The sequence below is a fragment of the Rhinatrema bivittatum genome, chromosome 1 (genome assembly GCF_901001135.1).
Source record: "Rhinatrema bivittatum chromosome 1, aRhiBiv1.1, whole genome shotgun sequence".
In the NCBI taxonomy this organism is placed as follows: Eukaryota; Metazoa; Chordata; class Amphibia; order Gymnophiona; family Rhinatrematidae; genus Rhinatrema; species Rhinatrema bivittatum.
The window spans coordinates 659,371,322-659,399,028 of record NC_042615.1 but is presented as its reverse complement, the minus strand read 5'-3'; the positions used below and the strand labels follow the sequence as shown (position 1 = coordinate 659,399,028).

Genomic DNA, 27,707 nt, shown 5'->3' with positions numbered 1-27,707 from the left:
CCAGTCATTGAGTAACAGTGTGAAACAGACCATGTCTGTGACAGCTAGTGTTACAATGCATCCACTAGTGCATGGAGTGGACACACACATAAATACATTGGTATGTGGCTGTGTTTTTTGATTTCTACTAGCTGAGTGACAGTATGAAACATATTAAGACTGAGAGAGCTAGTATTACAACATACACACAAGTATGTGGAATGGATACATGCACATTTTGCAGACACATTAATTTTACATACATACACATACACAGTGTTGTCTACAAATGTTCATTATCTAATAGAGACACACACAAGAGCTGACAGAAGAATGGATGCTGTATCCTGACATAGTCACTCACAGCGAAGAAACACAGGATCTGAGCACCTCATTGCTGTCTCTAACCTTTGTTGAACTGATACTGTAACCATGACTGTAATAATCAGCAGAGTGATTGTTGTGTCTTAATCTTCTAACATGAAAAACACAGTGATACTTAACTCTTTTTGTCTTATATATTATCAATGTGTCTGTAAAAATTTTATTTCACTCTAAATGGTGTATATAACTTGAGATATAAACATTTGAAACTGAAAAACTTTCCAAAATTGCCATCATCATCTGCTCAAAATGTTTTACAGTGATTGAAATTTACTGAGAATTTGTTACTCTCATTTTTATGTACCTTTTGGCAAGTATTCCACGCAAAACAAAAGAGATAATGAATTAGTTGAGCACAAAACAGATGATTTAACTGAAGGAAAAAAAGTCTAACTTGTGGGAGAGATTTCTTTCTCTGTTCCCAGAAATGGCTATGTTGTAGTGGAATTTGCATTTTTTTTCTACATAGGGTTGTGTAGATAAGACCTCTCTTTCCTTAAAAAGGATTATTTCTCTAATTCTCCAGGCCTCACAACTACGTAGGAAGAGATTTCTTACATTACATTCATATGTACAAAACCTTAGGGCCAGATATTCATACCTACGCGTGGGCATAGATTTGTTTGCGCAACCCGGCGTGCACAAATCTACGCCCGATTTAATAACATGCGCGCGCAGCCACGCTCATGTTATAAAATCCAGGGTCAGCGCGTGCAAGGGGGAGCATAATTATGCAACTTGTACACGCCGAGCCGCACAGCCTTCCTACATTCCCTCCATTCCCTCCACCCCCCCACCTTCCCCTCCCTTCCCCTACCTAACCCCCCCCCCTTACCTTTAACTTATAAGTTGTGCCTGCCTTCGGGCAGGTATAGGTTGCACGCGCTGGCCAACGGCCATGATCCCGGGCACAGCAGCAAATGGCCGCTGTGCCTTGAGGCTCCGGCCCAGCCCCAGACTGCCCCTTTTTTCCCCACTCCCTGCCCCACTCCCTGCCCCTTTTTTCAAGCCCCAGGTCATATGCGCATCCTGGCACTTGCACGTGTTGCCGAGCCTATGCAAAATAGGCTCGGTGCGCGCAGGAGGGGTTTTAAAGGGTTACACGTGTATATTACATGCGTAATCCTTTTAAAATCCGCCCCTTAAGGATGTGCATGATTTTTTTGATGAATTAAAATAACGTATGATATTTCCTAATTCATCATGTATCGGTTAAACCGATAAACGATCACATTTTCCATGAATTTTCGTGAAAATTTGTTTTTCGGTTTCGTGCGCGCTAACAGTTTTCTGTTAACGCGCACTAAAGGGAGCTAGCACACACTAATATCAATCTAACTCCCCTTAGTACGCGCGAAAACGAAAATTATTCGATATGAAAAAAAAAATGCCGATCTGCGGGAATACAAACTTTTCCCGTGGCTACACGAAAACGAAAGCGGAAACGATAGGGCATCCGATGCACATCTCTACTGAAAACCTTGGTGTTAGTTTTGATCTACAGTTTCCAGGCTGACATTCTGGAGTAAGCTTTACTTTGTTTGTGAGCCTGAACAGATAATGGCATTTGTTACATCCCAACCAGGAGAAGTGGCTAAGAGACTCTAAAAGAGCTGGATTCCTTCTTCTCCTTGGAAAATTCTGATTAGGTGTTTTCGAATCTCAGATTATTTTTTTAAATCTTTTTTTTTTAGTTAATATTGAATTCTATTATGTTTCATTTTATTCTCTTTTTTCTTTGTGAATATTTTAAAATCTTTGTCTTCTTTGCAGTCAACAAAATTTTAAGATTGAACTTGTTTAATACTGAAAGTGTTTCATATATTGCTCTTCTCAATTATTTGCATTTATTTTCACTCTCTTTCTCAAGTCTTTAAAATTACATTTTAAAAATATGTGGTACAGGACAAAGCATAAATAGCTATTTATATCATTTAGCACTTTGAGACAAGAGCTTCTGTCTATCTATCTATCTATCTATCTATACATATAGTAACAATATTTAAGGCAACAGATATGTCAGCCAAAGGCTGTAAGAAACTCTCTTCCCTGTAAGAAAAAGGAAATTGGTAGTCAAGTGGAGAATTATAACTCCCAGGGAGAAAATAATTGGAGTCAAACCTTGAAAACCTAGTTTCCTTAATAATGAAACAAGCAGGGAAAGATGTTTCAGAAAGATTGAAAGGAACCCCCAGGGAAAAGTAGTTACCTACTAAATTAGATGCTTAGACAATTACATGTTTGAAAAAGGGTTCCCTGGAAGGGAAACCTTGTAGGGGGAGGGGCAGAAGTCCACAACACCCCAAACAGGTGGTATCAGTTACGGGGGGGCTGGAAGAACTGGTCAAAGACAAGAGCAGATGAATTCTGGGAAGGAGAGAAATACCAGGAGTGGAATTGTGCTAGAGAAAATTAAATCGGCCCATAAGAGGGGCTAAATTTTTGTTTTCTTTTATGTATTGTAGCATGGATTTTGGATTTTTGTGTGACTATGTAAAAGTGATTAAAAGGTGAGTGCCCCTTAATGGAACATACTCCAGAATAAATGGCTTACTCAAGAAAAGAAGAATCAAACTGGACTGGAGTTGTAATGTATATGATTAGCATACAGCTTCAAGCAAATAGAACAGACAAAGAAAGGACACTTTTCAAAGCAATTGCCAAGAAAAAAGCAATTTACCTGCTAAAGCAGTTTGGCTGAAAATTTCCTTCACTTGCACAGCAAAAGTGCAAACTGACTTCCATAGCATGTGTACTTTTATCCATGGGAAAAAGACACTTCATAGTGAACACATTTATGCTGAGGATGTAAAACAGTCCATGTGTGTTTGATTCTCAAGCTTACTAGTACTAGTATGATGAGTAAGGTAATCAAATTTGCAGATGATATAAAATTATTCAGAGTAGTTGTTGCGCTGAAGGTGAACCCTTGGCTTGGTGCAGGACTGGTATGGCCCTCTGCTCAGACACAGAGAGCACCTGCCACCAGGAGGCGGATCACACAAGGAGACAGAGGCTAGCTGGAGCTTCGCCAATAGCAATACGGGGTTTCTGCAGATTGATTCTTTGGGTACCCGGACCGCCTGCACTTAAGTGGGCCTCAGAGAGTCTCCTGGAGAAGTAGCAGAGAGGTGTGCCCACCACAAGCAAAGGTGCGCGGTTGGTGACGAATGGAGGAACTAGACCTGAATCAGGATCACCAGAGAATTCAGGAAGGCAACATGAGATGAAGGTCATCCGGGCAAGATAGGCAGCACCTACTGGTCTAGTCTGATGTAGGTCGTGGGCAGTGTCCGAGCAGGCTGGCCTGGTGGTCACAGGAGCCAACAGAGTATCCTAGTGTAGCACAAGGGTCAAAGCCAGGGTATCCATCCGAGGGTGGTCAGCCAAAGTAAGGGTCAGTTCTGAGATCAGTCTGTGCATAGAAAAGACGAGCAAAGGTCAGTTCCAGGCAGCGGTCAACATGGTCAGACAAGCAGTAGTCAGTTCCAGGCAGCAGTCAAACATAGTCAGGCTAGCAGAGGTCAGTACCGTGAATCAGTCCAAGAAGGTACGACAGGAGGAGGAACGTGGAGCAGGAATCAGGACAGGCACTGGAACACAGAGGACCATGGGAACACAGGAAGGCAGAAGCACTGGAACAAGACAGGAACACAGGAACGTAGGAGCACTGGAACAATACAGGAACACAGAAATGCAGGAACACTGTAACAAGACAGGAACACAGGAATACAGAACAGCAAACTAGCTACACCGAAGGTGTCGACTTGATTGCCAAGGCGAGGTCCTGGGGATAGGGCCTCGCTATTTATATTCTTGCTTAGGTGATGTCATCAGAAGGCATCCAGGCCGAGGTTCCTGCCCTCAGCCCTTTAAAAGTAGAGAAGTCGACCGCGCTTGCCTAGGGGCGGGGCCGAGGATGCCGAAGATGCAAAGCCCCTACGGGAGCTCTGCTGAGAGGCCTGTGGCATGGAGGAGAGCATCGGGGATGACGGGAGCTGGCAGCCATGGCAAGAGAAGAGAAGCCAGAGCTTGTGGAGGGCAGTGCGAGGTGAGCAGGCCCGGTCGCGGCACCAACACGGCCAGGACACTCAACAGTACCCCCCTTCTAGGCCTCCCCCATACCGGTTTGGGTTTCTCAGGGTGCTGAAGATGGAAGTTGCAAAGGAGGCTCTTGTCAAGGATGTGGTGAGAGAGCTCCCAAGAATTTTCTTCAGGGCCGAAGCCCTCCCACGAAAGGAGGTATTCCCAGTGCCCTCTATGGCATCGGACATCCAAGACTTCTTGTACTTGCAGGGTGTTCTCGGACTCTGCTGAAACTTGAGACAGTGGTGGAGGTCTTCGAGATGGCCAAGATAGTACTAGGGGTTGGAGCAGACACATGGAAAGTGTTATGGATTCCAAGGATCTGAGGTAACTTGAGCTGGTATGTGACAGCTCCCATCCTCCAGAGGACGGTAAACGGGCCCACATGTCTAGGTGTCAGCCGTTGAGAAGGCAACCGGAGAAAAATATGTCTGGTGCTGAGCCAGACTCTTTGCCCAGGCAGGAACCCTGGTGCGGCATGACTATGGGCATCCGTTACGCGTTTGGCTCGGTCGGCCATGTTATGATTTGGTTGTGTTGTGGGCCCATGGTCGCAGCAAGAGATGGAACCTCCCACAGGGAGGAGCCCTGTGGGGACTTGCTGTGATAGGCTGGCTCTTATGGTACACACACAGGAGTCAAGAGAATCTTTATTGTACAGCTGATGATGGAAATAGCCCGAGGAACGGGCAGAGAGCCTCTACACAGAGGATGGTGGTCCCAGAGGAGTGTTCCCTTAGATATTCTGCAGTGTGAACTGCAGAGATGTATTCTCACCAATAGATGGTAAGTGTAGATCCGGTAGTGGTCCGCAGAGTGGGGTACGCTGTGAATCTATACTGTAGATGGCAGGCCAGAGAGGTAGATCCGGAAGTGGTCCACAGAGCAGAGTACGCTGTGAATCCACACTGTAGATGGTAGGCCTGAGAGGTAGATCCGGTAGTGGTCTGCAGAGTAGAGTACACTATGAATCCACACTGTAGAAGGTAAGAGAGAGAGAGAGAGAGACAATCTGGAAAGCTGGAGTACTCACTCTGTAGTAGTAGGCTGAAGAAGAGAGGAACCTCCGAGGAGCGGAGGCCCAGGATGAGGCAAGGCCCCCAAGGAGCGGGTACTTTAGGCGTCCTAAGCTGGAGCAAGTTGACCCTGAAGGGTAACGCTGGAACGTGGCAAGGCCCCCAAGGAGTGGGTACCTGGGTCGTCTGAGGTAGAGTACAGAGCGAAGGCGTCTGCAGCATGAACAAAATCAGTAGGAAGAGAATCCTTGCTAACTCGGAGCTGGAATGAGGAATAGAGTTTAAATACCCGGAGGTAGTGACGTCATGCGGAGGGGACGCCCCCGAGGTTCCCACCATAACGTACGTAAAAGGAGGGCCAACGCGCGCACACATGTCCTAGGTGATCCCAGAAGGAAAATGGTGAACGCAGTCGCCCTTGCCGGTCCGGAGACACCGTGGAGGTCAGTTTTCAGAAGCAGAGGCAGCCATCTTATCAACTGGAATGGAGAAAGGCAAAATACAGGTGAGACAGAGAGGGTGCAACCGTCTGCGGCCCTTTTTAGGGCCCCTCTCAGGGGGTTTAGGTTTCCTAGGATGTGCTTGATGAAAACGTCAAATCAAGACTTTATCAAGAATGTTGACAGCAGACTCCCAGGAATTCTCCTCTGGTCTGTATCCTTCCCATGAGATTAAGTACTTCCAGTGTTTACCTTTCTTACGCACGTCCAGGACATTGTGAACTTGGTAAACAATATCCTTTTCTGCATCTAGAGGTACTGGATTAGGAGTCTTGGTCGAGAATTCGGAAAGGATGAGTGGTTTCAAAAGTGCTACATGGAAGGCATTGTGGATTTTCATAGAGGGAGGTAGTTTTAAACTGTAAGTTAAAGATACCAAGAGTCGAAGAATAGCGAAGGGTCCAACGTAACGTGGCGCAAAACACACGGAGGATAGTTTTAGGTGAAGGTACTTCATGCTGAGTCATACTTTGTCACTTGACTGGAACTGAGGCACCGCTCAGTGATGAGCATCATAGGTCTTCTTGACCTTCTGCCCTTCTTTAAGTAGTAGATCCTTGGTATGTTTCCAAAGTTGTTGCAGCTCTTCCACAGTAGTTTGAGCAGCTGGAGAAGCTACGGTCAGAGGCAAAGGCAGTGGAGGTGATGGCTGACGACCATAGATGATTTGGAATGGAGTTGATCCAGTGGCGGAAGCAGGATGGGAGTTCAAGGCGAACTCAGCCAAAGGAAGTAAATTTGCCCAATCGCTTTGCCTTGAGTTCGCATAAGAACATATGAATTGTTTGAGCGTCTGATTCATTCTCTCGGTCTGTCCATTGGATTGCGGGTGATAGGCCGAAGTTAGATCCAACGAGATATCGAATTTCTGACACAGTGCTCTCCAGAATTTAGCAGTGAACTGGACACTTCTATCCAACAGGATGTGTCTCGGCATGCCGTGAAGATGGAAAATGTGTTTCACGAACAGTTGAGCCAGTTCCATAGCTGAAAGTAAACCTGACAGTGCCACGAAATGGACCATTTTTGAAAAACGATCAACAGTCACCCATAACGTGTTATTTTCATTGGAAGGTGTTTAGTCTACCACTAAGTTGGTCACAATATGTGTCCATGGTTCTTCAGGTACTGGCAAGGGTTGCAGAAGGCCCCAGGGACATCCGGCCAGAGGTTTCTGTTTCGCGCAGGTAGCGCATGAGGCTATGTAAGCTTGTACATCTGCCTTCATTGTGGGCCACCAATAGAAGCACTGAAGCATGGCTAGTGTGCGGGCTTGACCAGGATGACCGGCCAATTGAGAGTCATGTGCCCACCTTAATAGCTTTTTCGTCATACCTTGAGCTACCACAGTCTTACCAGTTGGCACCGCATGGGTGGCAGCCAAGACCACTTTCTCAGGCTGATGATGTGGCGAGGTTCATCAGGCACATCTTCTGGTAGAAATGTCTTCTCCACAGGATGGTATTTGAGCAAAACGTCGAATCAGTTGAAGAATAATGACCACCTGGCTTGCCTAGGATTAAGTCGCTGCACATGGCGTAGATATTCCAGGTTCTTGTAATCTGTATATACCATTATTTGGTGTTGGGCCCCTTCCAACCATGGATGCCACTCCCCAAAGGCTAGCTTAATAGCTATCAGCTCTTTATCTCCTATTCCATAATTTCTCTCGGCTGGGGTAAAACGTCGAGACAAAAATGAGCATGGATGCAGAGTGTTGGTATCGCTGTTCTGGCTTAGCACAGCTCCCACGCCGACATCGGAGGTGTCGACTTCGACGAAGAATGGGCGATAGGGATCGGGGTGGCAAAGACAAGGTCTTTTTAAGAAGGCCGCTTTCAGAGTCTGAAAGGCCGCCATGGCCTCAGGAGATCATTTGGAAGGGTTGGTCCCTTTTCTAGTCATGGCAGTGAGTGGAGCAGTTAAGGTAGAGTAATAGATCATTGCAGGTAAACATTAATAATACCAAATCAGAGGCAATACCTCTTGAAACTGGAGTCCCACAAGGCTCAGCCCTATCAGCCACACTGTTTAATATATATCTCTTCCCACTATGTCAGCTACTCTTCAGTCTCTGCATCACCTACTTTATGTATGCTGATGACATCCAACTAATCATCCCAGTGACAGACACACTAGAGAAAGCCTTTAAACTATCAGCCATATACCTCAATGACATAAAAAAAACCTACTAAATCAAATGCGACTCTGCCTTAACATGGACAAGACGGAATGCATTCTCCTCGAAAAAAAAATCTCAACACTATGCAAATTGACAATACTACCATTAAATTAGGGAATAAAGTGAAAGTCCTAGGTAAATGGCTTGATCCAGAATTAAATTTCAAAAACACATATCCATGAAAATAAAAGAAGGTTTCAACAAACTATTAATTCTCAAACAACTAAAACCTCTCCTAAATCAACCTGAATTTAGAACCATATTACAATCACTGATCTTTTACAAGCTTTGATTACTGCAATTCACTACTATTAGGTCTACCCAAAGAAACTACATGACCACTTCAAATATTACAGAATGCAGCAGCTAGAATCCTAACAGGCCAAAAAAAAAAAATGTGTCACAGGGGCTACCGGTGCCATTGGTCAGTCCCTATCACATGGTCACCGGCGCCATCTTGTGCTCCTACCATGTGACAGGGGCTGACCAATGGCACCGGTAGCCCCTGTGACATAGTATGGGCAAAGGCTATCGGCGCCATTTTGAGTCCTGGCGTCGGACGGCAGGTCGCTCCGGGACCCCCGTTGGACCCACAGGGACTTTTGGCCAGCTTGGGGGGGCCTCCTGACCCCCACAAGACTTGCCAAAAGTCCAGCGGGGGTCCAGGAGCGACCTCCTTGCATGCCGGCCATCTGATGCCAATACTCAAAATGGCGCCGATCGCCTTTGCCCTCACTATGACACACAGTGAGGGCAAAGGCGATCGGCGCCATTTTGAGACTCAAAATCGCCGTCTGATGCCAATACTCAAAATGGCGCCGATCGCCTTTGCCCTCACTATGACGGCGATCGGCGCCATTTTGAGTATTGGCATCGGACGGCGATTTTGAGTCTCAAAATGGCGCCGATCGCCTTTGCCCTCACTCTGTGTGTCATAGTGAGGGCAAAGGCGATCGGCGCCATTTTGAGTATTGGCTTCGGACGGCCGATGTGCAAGGAGGTCGTTCCCGGACCCCCGCTGGATGTTTGGCAAGCCTTGTGGGGGTCAGGAGGCCTCCCCAAGCTGGCTAAAAGTCCCTGTGGGTCCAACGGGAGTCCCGTAGCGACCTGCCATCCGACGCCAGGACTCAAAATGGCGTCGATAGCCTTTGCCCATACTATGTCACAGAGGCTTCTGGTGCCATTGGTCAGCCCCTGTCACATGGTAGGAGCACAAGATGGCGCCGGTGACCATGTGACAGGGGCTGACCAATGGCACCGGTAGCCCCTGTGACACAGGCTATCGGCGCCATGATGAAACCAGCACCGAGGGTGTGAGAGTGCAAGGAATGGCTCCCGGACTCCCCGCTGGACCACCAGGGAGCTTTGGTAAGTCTTGGGGGAGTCAGGAGGGTGGGGGGGTTTAAATTTTTATTTAGGAGGCCGAATAAAACAGAAATCTGTTTAATACGTGGGGAGTCGCGATGCGTTTCGCCTCCCCACGTATTTAACAGATAGCAAAAAATAGGTTGTGGATTACAAATTCGTGGAAAACGGATGCACATCCCTATAAGGAACCCAGGTAGGTCACTCAGGACTAGGTCGTTGCATTCCCAGAGGTGTGAAGCCCAGCCTAGGGCTCTTCCTTCTAGTAATGAAAGAATATACATTGTTGTTACGGCCCCGGTCGCCGCGTTGCCAACCGGGTCCTTACCTCCTCAGCGGGGTCCGGGGTCCTGCCACGAGCCGCGGGATCCGGGGCCGGCCTGGCTGCATGGCGACGGTCTTGCCTCGTGGGAGACGCCGAGTCCCGCAGATGACTCCTCCCCCGGAGGGGAACGCGCGCGCGCGAGGGCCGGCCTTTTGACAGTCCAGCACCCGGATGTGCTGAACCGCCCCCTGGATGATGTCAGCGCAGGCGGGGGATTTAAGTCAGCTCCAGCCCTTCCTGCTTTGCCTTGCAACGAGGTCACTTCTGTGAGTTAGTTGCTGTTCCAGGTTCTCCTGTTCCTGCTTGCCAGTTTCAGCGTTCCTGTTCTGATTCCTGCTGCCTGCCTTGACCACGGATTGACTCCCGCTTCTGATTCCTGCTGCCTGCCTTGACCATGGATTGACTCCCGCTTCTGATTCCTGCTGCCTGCCTTGACCACGGATTGACTCCCGCTTCTGATTCCTGCTGCCTGCCTTGACCACGGATTGACTCTCGCTTCTGATTCCAGCCGCCTGCCTTGATCACGGTTTGTCTTCACCTTTTCTCCTGCCTTCACTCCTGTTCCAGTTCCGGTCCGGTTTTCCTTCCACGCCAGCCTCTCTCCTAAGTCCCAGCGGTCCGGGTCCCTACGGGCTCCTCCTGGGGGGACCTCGGACTTCCAGGGCGAAGTCACCTAAGTCCTAGCGACCCGGGCGTTCACAGCTCCTCTGGGGGCGTCACGGGTTTCCAGGCGAAGAGCTTTCCACGGCTGTGCGTGTCTGCCTCCCGACCGCCTCCCAACGACGGTCGGCCTAAGGATCCACTTCCGGATTACAACATTGTTTTGGAAACAGCGGAAGGAAAGTATTTAGGTTGTAACAAAAAGTGCATACAGCACTGGTTGAGGAAGCCCCTACACATCCGGGCATCACCAGAAAAGTGTGTAGGAGCAGGTAGAGGTACAGTGGTTTGGTCCTTAACCACTTGGGAAGAAGCATTCATATCTGGAACAGGAAGAGTGTTCAGTCTGGCATTCAACTGATTGAAGGCGATGGTTAACGTCTCCAGAGACTTCTTTTGTTCGTTGATCCATTGGGCCTGGCCAGGAATGGCCTGCAAGGCTGAGAGCTGAGCCGGGTCCATTAAGTTAGCAACCTGTTATGATTTGGTTGTGTTTGGGGCCTTGGTTGCAGCAAGAGATGGAACCTCCCACAGGGAGGAGCCTTGTGGGGACTTGTCGTGATAGGATGTGGTTAGTGCAGTTAGTGTAGCTGTGTTTAAAAAAGGTTTGGATAAGTTCTTGGAGCAGAAGTCCATTAACGGCTATTAGTCAAGTTTAGTTAGGGAACAGCCACTGCTATTAATTGCATCAGTAGCATGGGACCTTCTTAGTGTTTGGGTAATTGCCAGGTTCTTGTGGCCTGGTTTGACCTCTGTTGGAAACAGGATGCTGGGCTTGATGGACCCTTGATCTGACCCAGCATGGCAATTTCTTATGTTCTTATGTGGCAACTTGTTTACATTATATAAATAAAGAGTTAAAAAAAGCAAAAAAACAAAAACCTATGCCCACCCACTATTACTGGCTCAGTCCCTTGCTGCCCAGTCGAGCCCCAGATGGCTAAAGATCATGCCCGCTGCTATCATTTTCCCCTTTCTCCTGTCTCAGCTAATAGGGGCAGTGCAGGGGGCATTGGAGGGGCAGTGCAGGGGCTAATAGTTTTCCTAGGGAGCCTGATACTCTTCCCCAGCCCTATTGTGGGGGGTGGGGGGCTGAAATTGGGAGTATTGTGTCTGTGTGTGTGTGTGCAAGGGTGGGTGGAGTGTGTGTGGTTGTTTGGAGGTTGTAGGTTTGTGTGAGGGTTTGACTGTGTCAATACAGGGCTGTGAGTTGTGGGTGTGTGGGGGGTAGGGGACAGGTGGATGGAGGTATGAGTGTAGATGAGGGAGGGGGTATAGGGAGCTGGACTGGCTGTGTGGGGTTGTATATAAGTGGGATGTAAAAGTGTTTATTTATTACATTTGATTACATGCCCTAACTCATCAGTCCAGAGCGACTTACAAAAGTATGTGGGTTTGTGTAGGGGGCGGGAATGTGTGTTTGGTGGGGGTAAGGGGTAGGAATTTTTGGGTGCTTGTGTATGGGAGATATGAATGTGTGTGTGGGGAGTTGGAGTGGGTGTGCATGTATGAGGGTGGATGTAGGTTTGCTTGGGTAGTGTGTGTGATTTTGGAAATGTGGGTGAGGTGACTTTGAAAGGGCCTTTTGATGCAACCCTTCTGTGGCCTTTGCTTGCCTTCTTTCTAATATTCCCAGTTTTAGGTGGTGATTCATTTTTCCACCAAAATAAATGAGCCGATGATAAATACACAAGCGTCCCATGACTCTGGAAATCCCTCTTGCCCTGCAAAACGTGAACATATGAGCGAAGGAATGATTTAAGAGACCTGTTGGTTTTCTCAACCTGGCTGCTAGGTTGTGGGTGGTACTCTGAAGTTAAATTCAAGGAGATATTGAACTTCCTACAGAGGGAACTCCAGTATTTTGTTACAAATTGAGGGCCCCGATCTGAAACTATTTCTTGCAGAAGCCCATGCAGACGAAAGACATGAGTCAGGAAAAGTCGAGCCAGTTCTAGGTAGCCCAGGTAAGGGGACAAAGTGGGCCATTTTAGAGAAACGGTCTATTATGACCCAGATTACAGTATGTCCCTTGGAAGGGGGGCAGGTCCACAATAAAGTCTGTGGATAGACTGGTCCATGGTTTGGTGGGTGCAGGAAGTGGTTGGAGAAGCCCCCAAGGACTTCCAGTGGGGGGCTTTTGCTGTGCGAAGATGAGGCACGAGTCAACATAGTCGCGGGAATCCTTGACCATACCGGGAAATCAATAATATCTGCGGAGCATTTCAAGAGTTTGGGCTCGGCCGGGATGGCCAGCAAGTTTGGAGTCATGAGCCCAACAGAGTACATGTTCACGGAGGTGACGGGGCATCACCGTCTTACCAACTGGTACAGTGGTGGTGAATGCGATGGAGATACAGGCAGGGTCAATGATTTGCGCTGGTGTCTCTGGAATATCTTCCGGCTCTAAGAAGCATGAGAGTGCATCTGCACGGAGGTTCTTTGCTGCTGGGCGGTAGCGAAGCTCAAAGTTGAAGTGTGCAAAGAAGAGGGCCCAGCGGGCTTGTCTTGGATTGAGTAGCTGATCTTCTTTCAGGTATTCTAAGTTCTTATGGTCAGTAAAATTAGTAAACCTGTGTTGCACCACTTCAAGCCAGGGGCACCATTCTTAGAGGCGAGTTTCACTGCCAGGAGTTCATGGTCCCCAGTGGTATAGTTCCATTCTGTGGGCGAGAACCTATGGGAATAGAAGGAGCATGGTACAAGCGCTCCCTTGGTATAATACTGACTCAGGACTGCCCCAACTCCAATGGCGGATGTATCGACTTCTACAACGAAGGGGCGGCTTGGGTCTGGATGGCAGAGACACGGGCCAATATGGAAGGCTTCTTTCAAGGCTTGGAATGCAGATTGAGCCTTGGGGCTCCAGAGCCGAAGGTCATTTCCTTTCTTTGTCATGGCAGTGAGTGGAGTGGCCAGCGTGGAGTAGTCTGCTATAAAGTGAAGATAATAATTTGTGAACCCCAGCAATCTTTGTAGGGCCCGCAGACCCACAGGCTGGGGCCACTCATGGGAGGAGGAATAGCCTAGTGGTTAGAGCAGTGGGCTACGAACCAGGCGACCAGGATTCAAGTCCTGCTGTTGCTCCTTCTGACCTTGGGCAAGTCACTTTACCCTCCATTGCCTCATCTACAAACTTAGATTGTAAGCCCTCTGGGGATAGGGAAATACCTACAGTACCTGAATATAAACTGATATGATATCTCAGATCAAATGTAGGTATATAAAAATAAATAAATGCCTTGGAGTTTGTCTGGATCCATGGTAAACCCTTGACTAGAGATAATGTACCCTGGAAATGGAAGGCTGGACTACTCAAAAAGTCATTTCTCAAGTTTTGCATAGAGATAATGGTCCCTGAGTCACTGGACTATGGTTTGGATGTGGGAGTGATGGAAATCCAGATCCTTAGAGAAGATCAATATATTGTCCAGGTACACTATGATGAAAGATCTCATTCATCATTCGCTGGAAGATGCTGGGAGCATTGCATAGCCTGAAGGGCATTACTACATACTTGTATCATCCATACCGTGTATTAAATGCAGTCTTCAGGCTGAATCCAGACTAGGCTATAGGCTCCACATAGATCTAATTTTGTGAAGACCTGAGCCCCTTACAGCTGATCAAAGAGCTCACTGATGAGCAGAAGTAGGTTCCGGTCCTTCTGGGTAATGGCATTCAGACCCATATAGTCAATACAGTGCCTCAGGCTCCCATCCTTCTTCTTTACAAAAAAGAACCTGGCGCCCACCGGGGAGGTAGAAGGTCTTATAAACCAATTGGCTAAGTTCTCTTTAATATGTGCAGACATTGCTTGGGTCTCCAGGAGTGAGAGAGGGTAAGTTCTGCCCTTGGGTGGTGTGGAGCCAGGTAAAAGTTCTATAGGGCAATTAAACTTCCAGAGCGGGGGCAGAATATTGGCCTTCTATTTGGAAAATATATCCTGATATTCCATGTAAGGAAGAGGTAACCCGGGAAGGGCTGTGGAAGTTAGTACTGGTACGGATGGGGTCACCCACCGTAAATACTGGGTTTGACATCGAGGGCCCCACTGGGTTAGTTGAAGTGACTGCCAGTCAAAGTGGGAGACCAAGGTCTATGGGGTGCACTGACCGTTTTAGAATCAAGAGGGTAATTTCTTCTTTATGGAGAGTTCCCACAGTCAGTCTGATAGTCATGGTATGGTGAGTGATATGGTCAGGTAGAGGTTCTCTGTGGATGGAGGCATTGTGCAAGGGCACCTCCAGTGGTTGAGTAGGTATCTGTAGGAGAGTGACTATCTCTTCAAGGATGAAGTTCCCACTGGCCCCGGTGTCTACGAGGGCAGTGGTAGCGAAAGTATATGCCTCCCTGAGAAGAGAGACAGACAGCAGCAGTTGAGGGCCAGAAACTGTGACACCCAAGCTCGGGACCCCCGCCGGGCTCAGGCTTTGGAGTTTCCTGGACACACCAGACAAGTCTGGAAAGATGGCCAGAACCCCCACAGTAGAGGCAGAGACCAGACTTTCATCTTCGGAGGTATTCCTCGGGAGTAAGGCAACCGCGGTTTATCTGCATTGGTTCCTCTGGGGGTTGAGGACCCGTCAGTAATGCCTATAACCTGGGGCTCGTAGACCGGGGTGGTCGCAGAGCGGGAGGTCAGAGAGCCTTTACTTCCCAGTGCCATTCCCGGATATGGTGGTCTATCTGCCCAACCAGACTGATGAGTTCTTCCAAAGCTGTAGGGATCTCTCGGGCGGCCAATTCATCTTTCAGAAAAGGAGACAGTCCTTCGAGATAGAGTGCCTGCAGGCAGTCCTCCTGCCATCCCAACTCAGTTGCCAGAGTTCAGAACTCCACAGTATATTCAGAGAGTGAGTATGATCCTTGGCGGAGGTGTAGCAGATGGTGACCGGCACTGCCTGTCAGCCTGGGTCCTCGAAGGTGCATCTGAATGTTAAATTGAGAAGGCTGCTGTAGTATGGAGTCAGAGTGCTCCCACAGTGGGGAGGCCCATGCCAGGGCCTTCCCTCCAGACAAGATAGAAAGAACTTGATCTTCATCACTTCATCCGGAAAGAGAGTGGGTTGCAGTGAGAACTGCATATAGCATTGATTGATAAAACCTCGACAGAGACGAGGGTCCCCATTGAAATGGGTTGGAGCTGGGAGGGCCAGCAGTGCCCGTGAGGGCGATGAGACAGTGGATAAGCTCTGGGAAAGAGCCCCTGGGTTGGCCATAGTGGACTCTTCAAGTTGAAAATGCAGTCTTTCCACTGAGGTGGACAATGCTTCAATGAATTGTTGCTGCTCCTGGACACGGGTGACCAGAGCAGGGATGGCCCGCAAGGTGGGGGACTCCGCCAAGTCCTGAACCTTGGCAACCTGTTGTGCTTGAGGTGGACCCTTGGCCTGGTGCAGGATTGGTCGGCACTCTGGTTGGACCCAGAGAGCGCCTGCCACCAGGAGGTGGAGCACACAAGGAGGCAAAGGCTAGCTGGAGCTTCACCAATAGCAATCTAGGGTTGCTGCAGGTTGAGCCTTTGGGTACCCAGACTGCCTGGACTTAGGTGGACCTCAGAGGGTCTCCCGGAGAGGTAGCGGTGAGGTGTGCCCACCATGAAATAAGGTGTGCGGCTGGTGATGAATGGAAGAACTAGACCTGAACCAGGATCACCGGAGACCTCAGAAAGGCAACAGGAGATGAAGGTCCTCCAGGCAAGATAGGAAGCACCTACTGGTCTTGTCTGATGTAGGTCACGGGCAGTGTCTGAGCAGGCTGGTCTGGTGGTCATAGGAGCCAACAGAGTATCCGAGTGTAGGCCAAAGGTCAAAGCCAGGGTATCCATCCGAGGGTGTTCGACCAAAGCAAGGGTCAGTTCCAAGATAAGTCCGTGCATAGTCAAGACGAGCAAAGATCAGTTCCAGGCAGCGGTCAACGTGGTCAGGAAGGCAGTGATCAGTTCCAGGCAGCGGTCAAACATAGTCAAAAGACAGGTAGTGGTAAGTTCCAGGCAGCGGTCAAACGTAGTCAGGCAAACAGAGGTCAGTACCGTGAATCAGTGCGAGAAGGTAAGACAGGAGGAGGAACGTGGAGCAGGAATCTGGACAGGCACTGGAACACAAAGGACCACAGGAAAACAGGAAGGCAGGAGCACTGGAACAAGACAGGAACACAGGAACGCAGGAGCAATGGAACAAGACAGGAACACAGGAAAGCAGAACAGCAAACTAGCTACACCGAAATGTTGACCCGATTGCCAAGGCAAGGTCCTGGGGACAGGACCTCGCTATTTATACTCCTGCTTAGGTAACGTCATTAGGAGGCGTCCAGGCCAAGGTTCCCATCCTTGGACTTTTAAAAGTAGAGACGTCAGTTGTGCGCACGCCTAAGGGCGGGGCCGAGGATGCTGAAGATGTGGAGTCCCTAAGGGAGCTCAACTGAGAGGTCTTTGGCATGGAGGAAGCCGGAGAGGCCCAAGGAGAGTGTTGGGTAGGGATGTGAATTGTGTGATCGATCGTCTTGACGATCGATTTTGGCTGAGGGGGGGGGGGGAAATCTGATCGTCATGGTTTTTTTGGTTAAAAAATCGTTTTATTGGGGGAGGAGGGAGGGCGGGAAAACCAGTACACCAAAACAACCCTAAAACCCACCCTGACCCTTTAAAACAAATCCCCCAACCTCCCGAACCCCCCCAAAATGTTTTAAATTACTTGGGGTCCAGTGGGGGGTCCCGGCACGATCTCCCGCTCTCGGGCCACGGCTGCGTTAATAGAAATGGCGCCGGTGCTTGGAGTGGGAAAGATAGTGTCTGATGATCTGAAGATACTGGAGCAATTTGACAAGACAGTGGCTTAAGTCAAAGAATTCTGGACCTCATACAGAAAGACATAATCTGAAGGAACAAAGAGCAGATAATGCCAATGTACAAGTCATTGGTGAGGCCTCACCTGGAGTACTGTTTTCTGTTCTGAAGACCATATCTCAAAAAGGATATAGATAGCATAGAACAGAGGTGGTCCAGAGAAAGGCAACCAAACTGGTGCAGGGTCTATGTATTGAAAGACATAGGAGATGAGACTTGAGGAGCTAAATATATATTCCTAGAGGAAAACTAGGAGTTATGATGCAGATTTTTAAATATCCAAATGTATTAATAAGGCTCAAGAATGAAACCTTTTCTGATGGAAAGGAAGCTGCAGAACTAGGGGTCATAATATGAAACTCCAAGGGGATAGATTCAGGAACAACGTCAGGAAATATTTTTTCACTGAAACTTATGCCGCTAACTCTGGCCTATCCTGAAATATCTCCTGCCTGCCCCTGGAACGCTACTGACTTGTGCACCTAAATTCTAGGCGTACATCTCAATATGTGCCTAGAATTTAGGTGCATATGGCACTGAATATCCCTAGCTAGCCATTTAGATGGATAACTTTTCAGTTATCCATCTAAATGGCTTTTGAATATCAACCTCATCATTACTATAAATGGCATGAAGCAATGCTTCCCTGCCCCTGTTTAGGAATGAACCACGCTCAGTGTCACTTATCCAGGAGATATAGTAGAAGGATCGAGGAAGTGTTACATATGCTTTTGAGAACTCTGCAGAACTGTGACTGAAGCTTCCAGTATCACCAGTCTTCTGTTAGGCTCTATTGAAATACTAAAAGTTATGACTGTTAAGTCATGTTATCACCATTGATCTTTGCCTATAATGTGTCCTTTCTATCCATATCCTAAGAAGAGGGGCTGAGAGAAATGTGCGAGAATTTTTTTTAAAAAACATCTACTTTCAAATGTATAAAAGGGAATGATTATAAGTGGAAAATAAATAGTGAAGGGTATTTTTCTTTCCAGTGCAAACATCTGGCAGTAATCCTTGCTTACACAATTAATGGGCATCTAATTGGCAATGATCAGTTTATTGCTGCATTATGAATTGAATGTTTCCCCAAGATCAAACAGCTGTTGCAGTGATTTCACAGTGATTTAGCAAACACCAGGTGATAACAATATCAAGAATTGAGTGTTCTGTCTATTTACTAATAGCAATGTATAAGAAAAATATAGAGCATTGGCACTACAGTCTTTTTGAATGTATCTGTTTCTTCTCAGCTGTGCATATTTATTAGGTTTAGTAAAATAAATAACACTATTAGCATCCTTCAAAAAGAAAGAAAATATTATGGGAAAAACCTGAGAAATTAATATATTGAAATATATTCATTTTATACTAAGATATAATGTGATTTGAAATTGCTAATTTCATGTTTCACAATAATACATACATCTTAACAGTGTGTTATTATTTATATAAGAATTTTCTAGCATTGAAATAATTTAACAGTGCCTAGCTTAACAACTATATCTAGTATTTAATAGCATTTTGCCATCTGACTAAAATTAAAGGCAATGCTCTTTAATTTCTACTGCTTATTCATTTGCCTTTCCATAAAGGATTAAAAAACAGTTCCAATGTTGGTTTTTTTTCATATTTCAATATGCTCCCTTATTATTAATTTAATAAAATGATAATAGCTTTGCTAACTTTCTGCTGCTACTTACTAGTCAGCTTTTGGCATATATTACATTCTATATTTTAATGTGGAGCGCTGGCAGACAATGTTATTTCCTAAAGCTCATTTTCATTAGTCAAAGGAGTAATTTTACTTCAGCAAATGCTTTTATTTACTGTACCATTTAGCATTGGCTTTTGCAAGATTCTCCAAACAATACTCTGAAATGAGCAAAACATTTAAGAGCCAATCTACTGAACAATAGTTTTGTTTTTTTCATGTATACATTCCCCAAAAATTCATCTCCATGACAAAAAGCAGACAATCAATCATCTTCTATTATGTTTTTCTCAGAAATTGCTGCTCTTTAGGGAACAAAAAAATGCCGTCTCAGTAACAGGGCCATTCTTACATGTAAATCAATAAATTGAGCGGTCTTCATAAAACCTTTACTCACATATTAATGAAATTTTTGGTTTAATATTCACATTAATAGGATATTACTGTTTTAGGCTGTTAAGGACAAGACTCATAAAAGAAAAGAGATTAGGGCTATGAGAAAGAAATCTAGTTTGTTAACGCACATGAGATTTGTTTCACTCAACTTATTTTTAATAAGCCTGAGTCCCTGTATTACCGGATTCTGAGGCAGACGGGGGGAGGATGCCCTACTGAGAAGGGGGGAGTGATGGCTTGAACAACAGGTCTGGGTCCTTCTGTTGGGGGAGGGGCTGGACTGCCACTGCTGAACTCCTTGGTGCTAGGCTGATACACCCAGCTGTGGCCTCAGCTGTAGCAATATCAGGAGGGGCTGGGTCCTCATCCTTGTGCTTATCCTCTTCCTCCTCTTTCTCTGATAATAAGGAGGAAGAGGTGTCATCTATGAAGAGAACACAAAATGTATGTCATTTTATGTACTCATATGTTCCAGAGTGTGATGTACAGTATCAGACAGGCAGTGAGTGGGCATTCCAATTATGGGAGGGGTGTAGGCAAAGGGAAGAGCTCCTAGCTGTGGGACACTCATATCATATAGGTGGTGGCAAGGTCATATAATGTTTTTGTTTTTTTTGTTTTGTTTTTTTTACTAATTTATTGAATTTTAACAAGAGTGTAACAAAAAATATTACAGTACAAGCAAAGTTTTCTTATGAAAAGATTAACAATCAATAAAGCCCCTAAACTGAAATAATATCATAAGAAAAACACAAGTACATAAAAGGAGATCAGATTATACCAGATTTAGCAAGTATACAAATCTTTAAACTCTATTATTCCTTCACAATAAACAGTAAAAACTTAGATTTCTACTCCACATTACATTTATCATCAATAAAATGTTTTAATTGTACAGAGCCATAAAAGATAAACTTATTCCCTTGATATACTATTGCACACTTGCAGGGGCATTTAAGGAAATAAGCACCCAAGCCAAGAACTTGGAGATTTTAATTGTAGAAAAGATTTTTTCTACAATGGCATATACTTAGAGAGGTCTGGAAAAGCATTCACTTTTTCTTCTGAAAAGGAGAATAATCTATTACTAAAAAACTTTCAATACTAAATATCTGTCCATTTTCAAGGCAAAAGTTAATTTAAAGGTTTCCCTACCAACAATATCATCTTGGAAATTTTGTAACAAAGCAGAAACATCTAACCTATCAGGAAAAATCAGAATATCAGTACCTCCTTCTTCAGGCAATTGTTTTTGAGAGGGAACATAATATACTTTGGAGTAGATATTCAAAAGCCATTTAGATGGATAACTTACAAGTTATCAGTCTAAACCCTAGATTCATAAAAATATGTTAATAATAAGGGGTGTGTTTAAGGTAAATTTTAGAATTACTGTTCCCTGTGGTAATGAGAGAGAAAGAGAGAGAGAGAAAACCTTTTGATAAGGCTTTTATATTTGTTAACTATTTATGCCACTGTAGAAGGGTCAACTAGTAACTCGAGGTGAGGGTTTGGTCTTAGTCTAGGGGTCTAGGATTTGGGGGGCAGTTTTACATGCACAGGCAGAGTTACTGTTGTGGGAACGCTGGTAGTGGATCCATCTCTATGATATTGTGTGCCCCTGGGCCACAACGCAGCCACAGAGGAGCTCCGGCAAGCGCCGAGGCAGGTGAGGAGTATCCTAGCATGGGCTGTAGATTTAGAATGATGGCCCCCAACCACAGCCACACCTGTACGCAGCAGTGAGAGACCCAAACAACACAATGTTGGTCTCATGAGTGGTCCTACGACTACTCCAAGCCCTTTCGGACCTGCCACATGGGAGCAGCAACTGCGACAGGGCGGACAGTGGTCAGAGGATGAAGACATCAGACGAGGACGAATACTTGAAGACTGAAGACATGAGGGCTTCACGAAGAGACGAAGACTCAAGATACGGGAGGGTTTAACGAAGACTTGAAGGAGAGAAGAACTTAGGTGGAGTCTCAAGGTTTTAAAAGTTCTCAAGGTTTTAAAGTTCTGAGGTGGTACTGTGACAAGACGCGCCCAACACTACCCAGCAAGGCAAGTCACGGACCATGCATACATGCGCCCTACTCAACCAGGCAAGGCAGGTCGTGGACCACACTTGAGGTTCCTAAGACAGGTTGCTTGAAGAGGTGAGACAGGACTCATGGTTGATTGAAGAAGAGGTGAGATGGGACTCACGGTTGATTGAAGAAGAAGTGAGATGGGACTCATGGTTGATTGAAGAAGGACTCCAAAAGAGTCACAAGTTGCTTAGAGAATACTGAGTAGGTACTGCCACATCACGTGCCCTACACTGCCAGGCCTAGCAGGTCGCGGACCATGCTTGAGGTTCCCCAGCCAGGCTGATTGTAGATCCAAGGTAAGGTATAATAAGGCTCAGTGAGACCAGAACCAAGACACGCCCACCTGGCCGGTTGTTGTAAATCTGATGCCTGGTGGATGGAGCAATCAGATAGGAGTTATCAATCTGTTAGAAACTGCTCCCAAGCAGGGAGGAGCTAGCAATCTGTTATAGAACGACTCCTGAGAAAGAGGAGTTAGCAATCTATTGTGAATCGCTAGGGAGCTAGCAATCTTGAATGCTATGACTCTTGTGGAGGGAGGAGTAGCAACCTGTTATGAGCGGAGTGCTTGGAGAGGACACTCAGCTGTAGAGTCCAAATGAATCCCTGCTATCAATCCTTGCTAACTCGATCTGTTAGCAATTTCTGAGACCTTTTATATTGGAAGCAGATGACATCATCTTGGGGACGCCCCCAAGGTTGCGCCCTTGCTGGTACATCAATGGGAGCACGTTCGCGGGTCCTACGTCATCAGGAACATGGCAGATCCACAGCGTTGAGCCGGTCCGGGGACGCCGGAGGGAGACAGCAAGAAGACGCCGCGGCAGCTCGCAATCCATCAGGCCCGGAGGGAGTCGCCACAGCGGTAAGGAGGGCGGAGTGAGGGCGTCGAGCAGCAATGGACGCAACACCAGTCAAGGCAAGGCAGACCATGTCATATGGAGCAGGATATTATTAGAGTTCATTATCAAGGTGAAACATTCGCAGGGGATTCCGGATATCCTAGCAGTGAAATAGGACCTTAGAGAAAGACCTAAAGGCCGAACCCCAAGAACCAAGGACTCGGGGCCCAGGACGCCACGCAGGAGCAAAAGTAGGACATGGAGTATGGCACTCTAGCTTGGAGGTAAAAGCAGAATCCATCCAATGGAGGTGCTGTTGAGGGAAAGGACTTCAGGAGATTTGAAGAGAAGGACCAGTGGCGGGACATCTGGAACTTCTGGATTTAGAAGGTTCGAAGAAGGACCAGTGACAAGACATCTGGAACTTCAGGGTTGGTTAGAAGATTGAAGGGTTGAGCTCTAAATTAGCCAAATAAGTAATGGGACATTGCAGGAGCATTCCTGAGTGAAAATGAGTTAGCAGAAAAATTTATTCAGCTAACTCCAATATTAGGAGTTAACAGAATAACTATCAGCTAACTCAATCTGTGCCCAGGAGCAGGTCTAAAGTTATCCGGGAATATGTTTCCAGATAACTTTACACTGACCTGTCTATATTCAAGAATATACCCTGATAAGTTGTGATGGCCTTCAAAGAAAATGTGGAGCATGGACCTGGGGTCCCAAATCACAGCCCCCAATTCAATGTAAAAAAATAAATGCTTTACTGGGCTGAGGCTACCACAACCCTCCCAAAGTCCTCTAAGTATCCATGCTTCCTCATCTCCCTTTTTTCTTCCCTCTCCCACCTCCCACACCAATCCTAACCCTCCCACCCATTCCACACCTAAGTGAACTCTAATCTGCAATGGGATTGTGGGTATGTAGCGATCCTGGCCATGCCAAATGTTTCCTATCTTTAGCTACAGTACTTTAAACCTGTCAATATTTAAAAGATGGCCAATTAAGTTTAAAATTATGCGACTAAAGTTAGCCATATAACTTAATGATTAGGGATATTCAGGTGGACATTTATCCCATGAATATCCCAGCTGACGTATCCAGCTAATGTTAGCTGGGCAAGTTATCTCTCTTTCAGATATTTTAAAATTGACCTTGTAATAAGTAATAAGTAAGAAATGATGATAATGATGATGATGATGAACTTAGAAATAAATAAATATAAAATAAATAATTACTGACTTTCACTGATGAAAATATATTCTATCTTTTACAAATTTTTTCTCCTTTAAAAACCACTGATTCCTTGTATTAAATGTAGCACCCCCTCAAGTATTATGCTGCCAAGGGAGAGGGGCTGCACAAGAAGAATAACCCCCACCTGATTATCAGAGTGGGGGGGTTGCGAGTTACGTTAGCATCTCTGGGATAAATGATCCAAATGCCCCGACCCATCTCTTCTGGGAGCCTCTGTGGTTCTCACCCCCCCCAGGAAACAGTGTACAGCACAAAAATCACCACTTTCACTGTAAACATTAAATTATTTTACTGTTAACAGGTACACAGAACACTGCAGAAATGATAAAGCAAACGAAGTGAAAATAATTAGTAATAGCACGCATCCATAAGCATATAAATCACAATTTGGCCAAATATTGTTCTGGTACATTAATCAACCTGCCCGGTAAACCAGGGCTATGAGCAACTTGAATTTTCAGTAACAGCCTGAGGATTCTCCTGTTCAGACTGCCCTCTGGCAAACCTTATGTTTACCCAAGACCTTAAGGGTAAATGTCATACCAGTGCACAAAATAAATGTTATACAGTTACTCTCATTAGTCCCCAGTCCAAGGAGTGTAACCCCCCCCCCCCAAAAAAAAAAATAAAATAAAAAAGGAAAACTCCAAGAACTTTGCGCACGAGTATCAGTAAGAAAGTGATTGTTATATCCTAATCAATGCAGGCTGCATAGGTTGAGAATGTATTGGCACTCTCTGGGAAACTCCAGTCTTATAGAGGCTCCAACAGAGAGGAAACAAGCTGGTTTCCTGCCCTGATGCAGGGATTTAGAAAGTCTGGGCTGGCCTCTACTTGGTAGCAAACAGCAGGGGTTTATCTTACAGCTCACTGATGCAAATGTCTGGGGCCCAGAACGACAAAGAAATCTCTGTACTACTGCTGAGCAAATTAGGATTACTTAGCTGAACTTTATCCTGCAGGAGGGGGATGTCAGCTCTCAGCTCCTGGAATCTCCTTCTGCTGTGCTCTGTATCCTGTAGCCATGGGTGAAGGGCAAGGAGGGATCCTAGCCCAAGCACAGCTCTCTCCTTCCTTCCCCTGCTGCTCTTTCTCCCCGAATCTCACACACAGCCTCGTGCCTTTGTTAGCTAGCTCTGCACTCATTGGTCTGATGGTGTCTCCTCTCTCTGGGTAGTAAGCTGGCTCCCCATTGGCTCATTCTAGTAACTGAACCCCCCTATGCCTCTTGTAATCTGATACTGCTGCTTTTTGCAACAGCACAAGTCTCATGCTGGATCTAAACTGAAACAGTTTTATTTTGACATCTCTCTGCTCCACAGGGAAAAACAACAGTGCCCAGTTGTCCCCTTGCTGCAATTCTGAGATACAGTTGTCCCCAGTCCAGTTATTCTATGTTGTCCTTTTATTTTTCTTGTCCCTGGGTTGTATCATACCTCTCTGCCCAGGTAAGGTCTGGGGGGGGGGGGGGGGGGGGGAAACCCAAATCAGGCAGTCCAGCCACATAAAAAATTATCTTCTCAAATGTAACTGTAATACTGCCAGGACTTGGGGTAGTGAGATCAGGTTTCTGAGAGCTAGTCTTTGTGGTCACTCTGGGGTTCCTACAGCTATAAGGAGGTGGAGTGCCTCTTAGGTCAGTGAGTTTCCAATTTCCAGAATCCCCTCTACTCATGTCTTCTACAGACTCAAACACTTGGGTGGGAGGATATATAGGGGCTAGCTTTTACTTTATAGGGGGAGACTTCTAGTGATATAAGTAATCCCCAGACTTGCTAAAGAAGATATGCTGGGCCCCAAATACCTAGCACAAAGCTTGGCTTACTCAAGATGATTCTAAGATTTATTTCAGTCAGGAACTAAGGCCCTCTTGGCTAGGCATAAACTCTAGCCTTCCCCTCCATGTGGCTCTTTACACCTGGCCTTTTGTTTCTCAGTACCAGTTCCATAACTCTTCAACAGCTTCCCTAGGAAGTTAGTTCTACCCTATTTCCTCAGCTCCAATAATAATTCATCAATACACAATTCAGTCTGAGTTTGTTTTATTGCATGGTGTTTGTCTACCCTTCAGTAGTAACAGTGTTACCATTTCTAAAGCAGAAAGTAAGATTGTGTAACAGCTCAGTCTCTGGGCTTTTAATCATATATTTCCTGTCTAAACTAAAGCAATTGCAGGAACCCAATTTCTAAAACACAAATTAAAGCTAATCTGTAACACTTCAAACTCTGGGTTTTAAATGTATAGCTTCAACAGTTCCAGTGCCAGAGATTCAAAAGCACAAAATTAAGCCTAATTAGCAACAATTCAAACTCCAGGTTTTAACTTCAACAGTTGCAGTGTTGTGATTCTAATGCATAAATTAAGCCAATTAGTAACCATTCAACCTCTGGGTTGTACATTTATAACTTCAGCCATGCAGTACTATAAGTTCAAAAGCACAAAGTAAAGCTAATTAGTAACAATTCAAAAATGCTGGGTTTTAAATGTAGAACTTCAGAAGTGGCAGTACAACAGTTACAAAGCACAAATTAAATCTAACAATTCAAAAAGAAACACAACTTAGGATAGCTTCAACCTGTTGTGTGCATGTTTCTACTGCCCAAACTTCTTACTGACATTTAAGGTTCAATTTCCCTTAGAGACATTGCTGCAGTCAATTGCATTTAATCAGGCAGATAAACTTCCTCTCTTAATGGAATTGAGTCTTTTCTTAACTAGGGTTCAAAAAACTCTAGACATTTCCTCAGTGTCTCTCTCACTTCCATGAACTGGGCTATGATATTCTAGAGCCCTTCCTAACTGAATTTCTACAGATCTTCTAAACCATTCCTACAGGAATTCTGAATTCCTACAGATCTTCTAAACCATCACCATCACATTCCCCAGACAAAACTCCCCAAGCCTCCTGCAGGATGGTAACAGAATTTCTTCTTAATAGCTTAGGGAACAGACTTAGTTTAAGGGCTGGCGTGTTCATCATGCACTGACTCTTCCTCTTCCTCTTCCTCTTCCTCTTCAGAGGTTTTCTACATTGTTAGGCTATGCTGATCTACTGCTGCTCTGACTCTGCTGTTCCCCCAAGGCCCCTTTTATGAAACCTGGCAGCCTATAACTGGTGTAGAGTTGACTCCTCCCTGAATAGATTTCCTGGAATCAAGTCAGATGGAGAGCTGGGAAATGTAGTCCTTTAGGTGCAGACGTCTTAATCCCCTCTCATTTTGCTTCAAAACAAGTCCTGCCTTACTGTTTGTTCTGTCTTTAGTGCTGAGACTAATATGATTACTAGTAACACATCACAATAACAAATATATAAATGGCAGCTTTTCATGAGTTGTTACCACTGTTTTGTAATGTGTATTGACACAACAGTTGAATATAATGTAGGTAAAAAAAAAAAATGCAACTTCAGCTGAAAGAACACCAGGTGGTGGCTTTTGAAAGCAGAACTTGTGTGAATGGTCAGGAGTAAAAATCAGTCCTCAGGGTTATGCAACTTTTTCTTGTTTGTAAGCTTTTTTTTATAGTGAAGCATTGCATTTACAGCATAATTTAGACATATCCAGTATGATTTTTGTGCATCGTATATGCTTCTAACATAAATAATACGCAAATAGATAGAAGTAAAGGAAATCTCTAAGTTGGAAAAACATATTGTATTGCATTCCAAGGAATTTCTCTTAAGGTAATACATTTTTCATAAATGTTAAGAAACACATAAAACGTTGAGCTTTTCCAACAAGTTATGGACATTCCATGAAAGTGCAAACGATTAGATATTATGATTAGAATGAAAATTTCATAAGCATGTACTTAATGTGCTACTCTAAATCCAGAAAAAGGACTCATGGATTTAAATGCCAAAGATATTACATAAAATTTCAGTTAAAAAATTAGGAGTGAATTTTAATAGGGTTTTAATGCATATGATTTGCATATATGTACATTAAGTAGCATGCACTTGCACATATGATACTTATAAACATCAGGAGTACTTGTATATTTTCCACTTTATGCATACATTTTACTGGAACAAAAACAGAGGAAGCACGCAAATGGCCTG

The 27,707-nt window shown here is 45.5% G+C and overlaps 1 long non-coding RNA gene across 1 annotated transcript in view; it reads right to left on the bottom strand.

The window, feature by feature from the left end:
* The window catches only part of LOC115081887, a 79,837-nt gene extending 53,163 nt beyond the window's left edge, over positions 1-26,674 (bottom strand). The window contains exon 1 of the long non-coding RNA XR_003853967.1: positions 26,600-26,674. This is a non-coding gene — a long non-coding RNA (uncharacterized LOC115081887). The remainder of the gene's footprint in view (positions 1-26,599) is intronic.
* Positions 26,675-27,707: the final 1,033 nt, after the last annotated feature.